This window comes from Sceloporus occidentalis, unplaced genomic scaffold, assembly GCF_023333645.1.
Source record: "Sceloporus occidentalis isolate IW3139 unplaced genomic scaffold, rSceOcc1.0.p SCAF_2, whole genome shotgun sequence".
NCBI lineage: Eukaryota > Metazoa > Chordata > Lepidosauria > Squamata > Phrynosomatidae > Sceloporus > Sceloporus occidentalis.
The window spans coordinates 102,888,715-102,898,433 of record NW_028316982.1 but is presented as its reverse complement, the minus strand read 5'-3'; the positions used below and the strand labels follow the sequence as shown (position 1 = coordinate 102,898,433).

The 9,719-nt window shown below is 42.1% G+C and overlaps 1 protein-coding gene across 1 annotated transcript in view; it reads left to right on the top strand.

Moving 5' to 3' along the window:
• Positions 1–707: 707 nt before the first annotated feature.
• The window catches only part of TET1 (tet methylcytosine dioxygenase 1), a 115,240-nt gene continuing 106,228 nt past the window's right edge, over positions 708–9,719 (top strand). The window contains exon 1 of the mRNA XM_089510486.1: positions 708–1,176. The gene's annotated coding sequence lies outside the window, so the exon portion shown is untranslated. The remainder of the gene's footprint in view (positions 1,177–9,719) is intronic.

The following is a 9,719-nucleotide window of genomic DNA, read 5'->3' as shown; positions in this document are numbered from 1 at the left end:
TTTTAAAAATAATGCCTCATAGATGAGTAATTTATATTGCCTTTTTATACATGGGAAAGTGAAGCTGAAGGAAAGTAAAATGCCTAAGCCCATTTACTGTGGCAGATTTGACCCCAATGTTAATAATGAAGGGCCTGAACAGACAGGCAACATAAAGCTGCTTTGGGTCACTTTTTAGAGGCATGCTGTTTAAATGACCTACACATCTCAAGAGGCCAGAAACTGTGCCAAAGCTGCGCTCCAGTCCTCAAGACTTGAGCGTGGCTTTGGCGCGGCTTCCGGCCTCTTAGGACGCATGCATCATTTAAACAGCATACCTCCAAAGTGACCCGAAGCAGCTTTATTTTGGCCTGTCTGTTCAGGTCCTATATCCCAGTACAATGTGCTATCCATGAACCACATTAATTTTTCATGGCTACTTCACAATGAAAGAAATACAACTTGTGAAAGTCTGGTTGGTTATATGGTTTGAATTTGAATGCCCTCTCTGTTATAGGACTAACAAATGGTAAAAATAAAGTATCATTAGTCTACACATTTGAAATACTCCTCATTCCAGTCAAATAGAATGTGAACCACGCACATGAGATCTGCAGGAATTGGAGCTTTTTGCTCCTGGCTCCTTAAACTCCGTGGAAAAGCTTAGTGGGTTTTACTGGAGTATCCACTGAAATCCACAGAATGCACATCTTTGGACATACATTCTGATGGCTGCACATTTTGGCAGCGGGAATGTGAATAGTTGCCTGCTTTTCAGGCTGAGTTAGTCCTATGTTCAAGATGTTCCCAACTCTTCCAAGAAACTGTAATAAAGCAACATTTTAAAAAATGTCAGAATGTGCTTCAGCTAATACACATATTTTCTGCATGCTGCAGGTACAATGGAGGAAAAGCCTGTCTTTGAAAAGAGGACATGGTGCTAGTTAATATCAATCTCTACCACGCTCCAGTTCTAGTACCTGCCACATGTGCCACTTCACGTCAGGATCAAGAGACAGACAGCCAGGCAAGAAAATGATAAAGCTTTTGTAGCCTAGCAACAGCACTACCACAATACTACTACTTCCTTCTTAGTTCCCTTGTCATTTCACATTGACAAGTATTTATTCTCCTACCGCTAGGGCTCAGGCAAGAGCTTGTTGTTCTGTTGGTGGAGCTGATGGGAAAGAAAGACAGGTAAGCAGTTCTTGTAGACTTGCATTTCAATTTAGCTGTTTTGTTAGCTTCTTCTCAGTGATAAATTTAACTGAAGGAAGTCCAGTGATGACAAGTTTTGAAGGCTGGCAATTTCTGCAGTCCTGTAAAGAGTAAAGCACACTTGTCCTGAAGACTTGGGGTGATATCTACTTCAGGTGGTAGTGGGGAAGTCACATGTGACATCTGAGCACATTGAAAGAACACATGAAGGGGATTGTAGAGCCACCTGGGCTAGCCCCATGACCCAGAGATCTGGGAGAAACACGCTAAAGTGTTCCTGAAGTCGAGTTGTGAAATCTAAACACAGAACCACAGCAACTCCATTAAGTATCTGAGCAAACTGAATATTCCTATGCTCAGTTCTGCCAGGTCTGGGGCAGCTCAGGACTTCATGATTGTTGCGATAACAATGGAGATATGCCAACATATTAGCAGCCCAGCACATGCAGTGCATCAGCATTTATATTTAGTTGTCTGTACTGAAGATGCTGGTCTAAAAGCAGAGGATTTTGTCGTCATTTCTTTGTCATGATCAGATCATTTCCTATTGAGATTTAGACTCATGGTGGTTGCTCCTCTTTGCTAGGTAGGGAGACCTATTAGAAGGTTTCACCCCTGACAGCTGATGGATTCCAGAAGTCTTAGGGGATTTTCTGATATGACTGGTTCATCTGTGGAATGTGGATCTGAGGTTGTGGGGAGGGGAATACCAAGTACATTCCCCTTTCATTTTTGTTGTCATCATTTACTTGAAGTATACTCTATCATGAGTTTGGAACAATTTGTGATTTCTGTATTCTGAATATACAGTTATTCTTTAGACATAATACATGCTCTTTCCCAGCTTTCTGGTCATTATCATGTGTGGGAAAGTTTTCTTGAATCCCTCTTCTGGCAATTTTTAACATTTCTCCCACTAATTTCTATTCCTCTTTTGGAGCAACTAACTACCTGCCCACATGTATGCAAACTTGAAAGGTTAAATGCACAATACAGTCAGCTTCTTTCAGCTTTTTGAATCGTCCAGACTGGATTTAGGACAGATCTCTTAGTAAAGCGAATGGGGAGCATGACCTGAGAAAACAAGAGATTTTAAATACCTATTTAACCATCTCCATATACCCTTGTACAGTTGGCAAAACCGATTTGTATGGCCAACACTGCATTCAAATTAGTTTGTTTTTAAATCCAAGAGGAAAAGAGGAAAAATTGGGAGGGTTGTGTGTATGAGCAATTGTGAGCAAAGCCATTAATGCAAATTACAGTCTTGATTCATTATTTGTATATGAGACAATATATTTACATTAAACTGGCTTGATGCAAAAGATGGCAGGGCTTCTACAGTGTTACTAGCTGTATAGTACATTTCAACAGGTTTTTCTTGTATGACAGATGACACCTGTCACAATTAAGGTGCTGGAACCCTGCTCTCCTTTGCATCTGGCCATCCTAACACAAACATATAATCTTACTTGACACTGATAAGTCAAGCATACAAAAATAATTAAATCAGTGTTGTAAAAGGGCTATAAATGTAGTAACAATGAGGTCTTCAGAAGATGAACAGATTTAAATAATTGCTGAGGACCTTACCTGTAGCATTATTTTCTTTTAGCACAGTCTTAATATTGACTCTCATTACTGTCAAACTAGAATATCTAAACTTAAAAATATTCCAAGCATAATAGCTCCATAATTCTCCTTATGTCTCAATTTAATATAAGGTAAAATATTGGTTAATAAGCAGCTGAGGTTGATGTAGATTTAACATCCTGTATCTATGAGTACACCTCCCAAATTAATTCTCTTTATGCACACATGCAAACACACACACAAAGATTTCTTAAAGGTATTACAGTCCTAGGAAAAGTATTCCCGTAGTCAGTACAGGTGCATTCAAGATCCACCACCTCTCAGACAGAGACGTAGCCAGGATTTTAGGAAGGGGGGGGGGTCCAGACTAAGTGCCACCATTATATGGGGGCTTGGGTGCGGCGGCGCAGCAGCACACACCATTCATTTTTCTAACGGAAGGGGGGGGTCCGGGCCCTAAGAACCCCCCCTTGGCTATGTCCCTGTCTCAGAAGGAGGAAGAAAAGAAAGGAACAGTAGGTCCACTGTGCAGAAGTTAACTACATTGCTATTAAAGTCAATGTGGAAATAATCTGTTGTTGTATGGAGAGCTAAATATTGATACAATTCAAGTGTAATCCACAACAAAGGAGGGAGACAATGATGAGATATACTCAAAATATTTATCACTTGCCTTGAGTTCCCTTAAGGTAAGCTAGTTGCCTGGAAGGCGGGGAAAAGAGGCCAGACCTCTTCCCATGATGTAACAGGAGCTTGGTTTGAGAAATCACCTGCAAAGTTATCAAGAGACAACGATAACAACTCTGTGTGTGTGTGTGTGTTGCATGTTTTTTATTATAGCTTGTCACTGTAGATTCAGAGATGTGTTCTGCTCAAAAAGAAAACATTCCTTTATCTCTTGCAAGGGGGGGGAGCTCTTATATGTTGGGCTGTTTCAGCAAAAACAACAGAGAGCCTCATGGCCATGGGACCATAGACCAATGAGTATTGTTTGGTATAGGCTTGACTAGAACCTGTTTCATCACATGTATGCAGTATGGCTCTGGTTAGCAGATATCTTTGTTGCCAGTTGATCAAGTGGGCTGCAATTCACAAAACCATGTGCAAAATTAAATTTGTTAGTTTTTAAGATGACTCTTTGTAATGGAAAGAAGAAAAATGTTCCCACATTCATAATCTAGGTTGGATTGAAATGAAAGTAGCTTGTTGTTTGATCAGTTTGGGGGAGGGTTCTGTTCAGCACTTTTTGGTTGCCAAGATGCATGCAAAAATGTTATTATTATGGGTTTGGATCTGATAAAAAAAATGAGAAAGTCACAGGCCTGCATTTTGTCAATATGTTGTTATTGTTCTCAGTTATGATGGTATGGGGGAATATTCATGCAGGCAAGCCACTCCTCATTTGGGTACTGGGAAACAAAGCATCATTAAATCCAGTAAAATGTATCTCTGCTTGCCTGCTTGCATAAATTCATCACCATCTTTTTTTCCTTCCTCTATGATTTTTGATGAAGAAGCCAGTGAAACTTTGAAAGCTTGCAACTTGTATTTTGTGCCTTTTGGTTGGCCCATTAAAGATATCACTGCTTTGTGGATTTTGGATGTTATTGTACTTCGCTATTTGGCCAAAACGGCTACCCCTGGATATCTTTATTTAGATATTAGTCTGTGAACCTAGTCTGAGAGCCCAGCTCAGCCATGTAAACCCACTGGGTGTCCTTGGGCAAGTCACACTCTCTCAGCCCCAGAAGATGGCAATAACAAAAATCCTCTAAAGAAACTTGCCAAGAAAACCCCATGATAGGTTCAGGTTAGAGTGGCCATAAATTGGAAGCAACTTGAAGGCACATAATAACAACAACAGGCCAAACCATGTGTAGTTAAAAAAAAAATTCTGTACAAATTCCCAGTTCTTGGTTTATGAACTAATGCAGATGTTATTATTATTATTATTATTATTATTATTATGCTTTTATTTATATAGCACTGTAAATTTGCACAGATGTATTTCTTTAAAGACACTCCTCCATTCTTGGGCTCATCACAACTCTGTGAATTAGGTTATACAGAGAAAGTGTCCAAGATCCACACTCAACCAGTGAGATTCAAGGCTGAGTGGCAATTTGAACTTGAGTCTATTGTTTGTTTACTGGTTATCTTCCTATCCCTCCTTTCCTCTGATGACCTCAGGTTGGAAATCATTGCTTTCTTCCTCTGCACTTAGACCAACTCTGTGGGGTAGGCCAGGCTGAATGAGGTTGAGAGTGGCCCAAGGTCACCTAGCAAGCTTCATGGCTTAGTAGGGAACAAAATCCGGACGTAGCCTAACACTTTAATCGGTGAACTGCGCTGTCTCTGAAGTCCGACACTCTAACCGCTGTAGGACGCTAATGGAAAAGTGGCGAGGCAGAGGGGACCTGGCTGCTTGATGGATTGTCCTTAGAAAAATATGAAAAGGGTGATGATCTACTTAAAATTGTGGGGAACCTGTCGATGTCATAAATGTTCTCCTAACATTTCTCCTATATTTCAGGCACTGCCATTGCCTAGTTATTTGATAAATTTGCTTAGGATCCATCTATTAGGCTTCATAGCAATGTTTATATTACGAATGTTATGTTATGTGATTACATTTGTTGCTGTGTGCCTTTAAGTCATTAGTGTCTGAATTATGGCAATCTTAAAGTGACCTATCACAGAGTTTTCTTGGCAAGATTTGTTCAGAGGTGTTTTGGGTCAAGCACAAACAACAACAATAAACTGAATGCTGAGCCAGCATGGTGTACTGGTTTGAGCCTTGGGACTATGAATCTAGAGTTCAGGGTTTGAATTCCCACTGAGCCATGGAAATGCACTGGGTGACCTTGGACAAGTTCCATTCTCTCAGCCTCTGAGGAAGGCAAATGCAAAGGCAAGCTCCCAAGAAACCTGTGCCCTTAGGGTCACTATAAATTGGAAATGATTTCAAAGCACACAACAACAATGAATGGTAATTGAAAGTGTGGGGATTCTTTAAAAAGTCAGTTTTCACATAATACTGATAAGCCCATTTCAGGAGTATTTGCAACACATATGAGTACTCTTAATTCGAATTACACTTCAACAGATGTATATTCTCAAGGTGACCAGATGTCATTACAACAAAGGAGGACAAGGCACTGCAAAAGGTAGGGCATTTCAAGAAAAAATGTAGGATATTACCAAATAAAAGTTAAAAATACTAATATAAATATATATCCATGTTTCTTAGTCATGTTCAAAATGGAAGGCATTTTGAAATTCCTCCTGGATAGAAGGTTGAAATGTAGGACATGTCCAGGAAAAGGAGGATGCCTGGTTACACTGTATATAGAGTATAGAACTTAAACAAGTCAGCTTACTTTGCATCCAAGGGGAAATTCAAAGCACGGAGCAGTTTTAAACTAGTTTCTTAGGAACACTGGAGGAGGAAGATTTGTTAAAAGAATCCGTTGTTTGCATGACTGTATTGTTCTGGGGGTGTTCTGAGGGAACCTTTCAAACGCTGGCCTAACCACTGACCCCACCAGTCTGAGGCAGGGGGACCAGACCACTTCATTTTCAAGGACATGCCCTACATTTCAGCCTTCTGTCCAGGAAGAATTTTCAAATGCCCTCATTTGTGAGCATGATTGAGAAGCATGGATTTATCTTTATATATAGGGTAACTAGATGTCTTCATTTTCCAGGGCATGTCCTCCATTTCAGTCTTCTGACCAGGAGGAATTCCAGCGTGTCCTCTGTTTTGAGCAGAAGTAAGAAGATTGAATTTACACTTCTAGGAGTGTTTTGAGCTTTCCTTTGGTAATGTCCTCAATTTTCATTAATGTCCTACATTTATAAGTGTCTTGTTTTCTTTTGCGAGTGTGACATCTAGCAGGGAGATGTCATACTCCTTTTCTGGGACATGTCCTCTATTTCAACCTGTCCAGGAGGAATTCCAAAATGTCCTCCATTTTTATCATGACTTAGGGCTTGCATTTCTGGGAGTGTTTTGACTGTTTCTTTGGTCATGCCCTCCATTTTTCTGTGCCTTGCCCTCCTTTGTGGTGAGGACACCTGGGCACGCTCTTTATATATGAGTATTTTGAGTTTTTCTTTGGTCATGCCCTCCATTTTTTGCATTGTCCTCCATTTTGAGGTGCCTTCTTTGCAGTGAGGACATCTGGTCACCCTGTTCATATGAATATTTTGAGCTATTCTTTGGCCATGTCCTCCATTTTCTTTGAATGCCCTACATTCTGCGGTGCCTTCCCTTCTGCTGTTAGGACATTTGGTCACCCTGCTTATATGAATATTTTGCGCTTTTCTTTGTCCATGTCCTCCATTTTTCTTGCAATAGCCTTCATTTTATGGTGCCTTCTGCTTTGCGATGAGGACGGCAGGTCACCCTGGTCCCAGGGTAACCAGATGTACTAATCACAAAGGGGGACAAGGCACCACAAAATATAGGACATTCAAGAGAGAGAGAGAAAAGCTAAACTACTCCTAGAAATGTAAATTCAGGCTTAGTTCTGCTCAAAATGGAGATGTTGGAATTCCACCTGGACTAAAGGTTGGAATGGAAGACACAACCTGGACAAAGAGGATATCTGGTCACCTTACATATAAATATAAATTCACGCTTCCCAGTCATGGTCACCCTATATAAAAATATAAATGAATGTTTCCCAGTCATGGTTGCTCTATATATAAATATACATTCATGCTTCCCAGTCATGTTCAAAATGGAGGACATGTTGGAATTCAAATGAAGGACATGCCCTGGAAAAGGAGGACATCTGATCACCCTACATATAAATATACATCCATGCTTCCCAGTCATGCTCAAAAGGGAGGACGTTTAGAAATTCCTCCTGGACAAAAGGCTGGTCTAGTCCCCCAGACTGAGACTGGTGGGGCCAGTGGATAGACCAACGTTGGAATGGTTCCCTCAGGACATCCTCCAGCACACTACAACCATGCAAACAACAGATTCCTTAGGGCCTGTCCTGGAAAAGGAGGACGCCTGCCCCCCCGCTTGCCCTGGTTCAAGAGGCAAGTCCTCCCACTCCAGCGTTGGGATCCAGCTCGCCTTTTCCTTTCTGCCTGGAGGCTTTGGTCCAGCTGCCCAAGCCTCCCTCCCAGCCTCCCTGGCTGGGGTCTCAGTGGCCAAGCTTCTTCCTGGAGAGCACGTTGTAGGAATCCCAGGGCTGGGGGCTCGCCATCCTCTTCTGCACTGGCTTTTTATTGCATTTGTGTCCTCCTCCTGCCTGAGCAAACCATCCGGGTTGGACCAGCTTTTCTGCCTCCACGGATGGCAACGCTCTGCCTTTTCCTGGTAAGCCGCCTCTTGACAAGGCAACCAGCCTGGGAGGGAGGGAGGGAGGGAGCAGGGGCTCCATTCCTGGAGGAGAGAGCAGCCAAGGAAAAGGGGGCCCAAGCCCTCCAGGGTCTCTGGGGCTTTTCCTGGCTTGCTGGGAAGAGGGCTTGTCCAACATTGAGAAGCGTTCTTCTCTAGGATCCAGGCTGAAAAACGTGCAAGGCGAGGCAAGGAAATAAAATTGGGTCTGAAAGTTCTACACTTCCAAAAAGTAAAAGAGTTAGTCTGAATAAGTATTAACACTGCTGGAAAAAATTAAAGCAACAACAACAACAAAAAGGTAGTCTGATAGTTTTGCGCTGGTGAAAAGTTAGTCTGAAAGTCTTAACACTGCTGAAAAAGGAAAGAAGTCTGAAAGTGTTACATTTCCCAAAAGTACAAAAAGTTAGCCTGAAAGTGTTACACTGCTGAAAAGGAAAGAAGTTAGTCTGAAAGTGTTACATTTCCAAAGAGTAAAAATGTCCGAAAGTGTTGCACTGCTGAAAAGGAAAGAAGTTAGACTGGAAGTGTTCCACTAATGAAAAAGTAAAGAAGTCAGTCTGAAAGTGTTGCATTTCCAAAAAGTAAAAAAGGGAGTCTGAAAGTTTTATACTGCTGAAAAGAAGTTAGTCTGGAAGTTGTACACTGCTGAGAAGTAGAAAAGTTAGTCTGAAAGTTCTGCGTTTCTGAAAAGTGGGTTCTGTTTTGTATGCATGTTTTTTTTGGGGGGTGATGATTGGGGGAGGAAGAAAAGCAAAACTCAGGCTTCGGAAGGTTCCATCAATTAAGGAAAAACCCCAAACCAAAGTATCCCTCTTTATTACTGTGCCTTTTCCAATCGAGATCGAGGTGGTTTGTTTTGTGCCTGTAGCCTCCTACAAGTTTGCCTTAAAGCTGCCCTCCCCTGGTGGAAAAAAACACACCCTTCCTTTAAATCTCCATAGAAAGAGGGGAGGAGGTGGAAGTGGAGGGACAGTTTAAAGAGCACATAGTCAGCATAGCCTCCCCCCCCCCTTGATGCTTTTGTTTTTGGGGCGGGGGCTGGAGCAGGAAGGCCAAATAGCATCTTCTCCAGCCCTCCCCTTTTGGATTTAAACTGCATTAACTCTTTCTTGATTTTCAATTTATTGGGTTAAATTGCACTGGGTTCCTGAGTGTGTCTTACAAGAGGGCAGCTTGGCTGCTCTCAGAGCTAATTAATCTTTGCCTCTTGTCATAAATTAAAATGGAGTTTAACCCATTGTTTGGCTGCTCTAGGAGAGGGGCCCTTGGACAATGGGAGCTCCAGACCTCCTCTGGCTCCCACTGCTCCCTCCAACAGAAAGAAACCCCTCTCCAGGAAGCCATCTGCTTGAAACTGGGTCCCCTCCTCCCACTCCTGTTGCTGACAAGTTGCTTCTGACTGAGGAATGGAGTTTGTCGAGATGTTCACTATTGCTCAACACTCAGCCGTCTTGGCTTTTAAGGGCCATTTCAGAGAACTCAGAGGTGGGGCAGGCAGCTTGGCTTGCCCACATCCACCGCCACCAGAGTCACTGTTTTCAGGCAGTAGGTTCTCTTATGCCTCTGG